The 603-nt window shown below is 35.0% G+C and overlaps 1 protein-coding gene across 2 annotated transcripts in view; it reads right to left on the bottom strand.

The window, feature by feature from the left end:
- LOC117101216 overlaps positions 1–603 on the bottom strand; it is a 14,901-nt gene that overhangs the window by 10,604 nt on the left and 3,694 nt on the right. The window contains exon 1 of one of the 2 annotated variants that reach the window (XM_033241156.1): positions 259–408. The exons of the other annotated variant lie outside the window; for it this stretch is intronic. The gene's annotated coding sequence lies outside the window, so the exon portion shown is untranslated. Of the gene's footprint in view, positions 1–258; positions 409–603 lie in introns of those variants that run through there. 2 annotated transcript variants of the gene reach the window in all.

The following is a 603-nucleotide window of genomic DNA, read 5'->3' as shown; positions in this document are numbered from 1 at the left end:
CTGGAGGTCGCTGGAACAGAATGTTGCTACTCGGAGTTTCACGCTATTGCGATCGTCAGGCAACTGACGATATATATATATATATATTTGATTTTTCCAGCGATGATCGTTTCCTACAGCATTGTTATTTTCCAATATTTTGCCTATTTTAATCTATATACTTCATATAGGCCTAATAATGTTTGTGAAGGAGAGTGACATGAATAATATCACAATGGTCAAATCATATGCAGTGTCTTGTGGAAAGGTGTAGTATACCTGTGCTTGTAATTCCTCTCATCGTACTGTTTTTCTTGTTCTTGAATGCCAAGTAGGCACTTGGGTTGGGTGATTCGCCTGGAGTCGTTTATTCATTCGATAATTCTTCTTATATGAATGTAGAATAATAGATCACTTTGGTTTTTTCCCTCGTCGTTTATGGCCTTATGGTATTATTTAGGCCCGTTACTGTGACGCTATTTATAGTATACAAATATAAACAGACGGTCTCGGGTCCAAATTCCAGTTGGGGCAACTTCTTTGCTGGTCGTTAAACGTGTGGTGTTTATATATATATATATATATATATAATATATATATATATATATATATATATTTCGTTGA

This window comes from Anneissia japonica, unplaced genomic scaffold (assembly GCF_011630105.1).
Source record: "Anneissia japonica isolate Jap-2015-1 unplaced genomic scaffold, ASM1163010v1 scaffold1005_len2656397_cov198, whole genome shotgun sequence".
Lineage (NCBI taxonomy): Eukaryota > Metazoa > Echinodermata > Crinoidea > Comatulida > Comatulidae > Anneissia > Anneissia japonica.
This window is presented reverse-complemented; position numbering and strand designations above follow the sequence as displayed.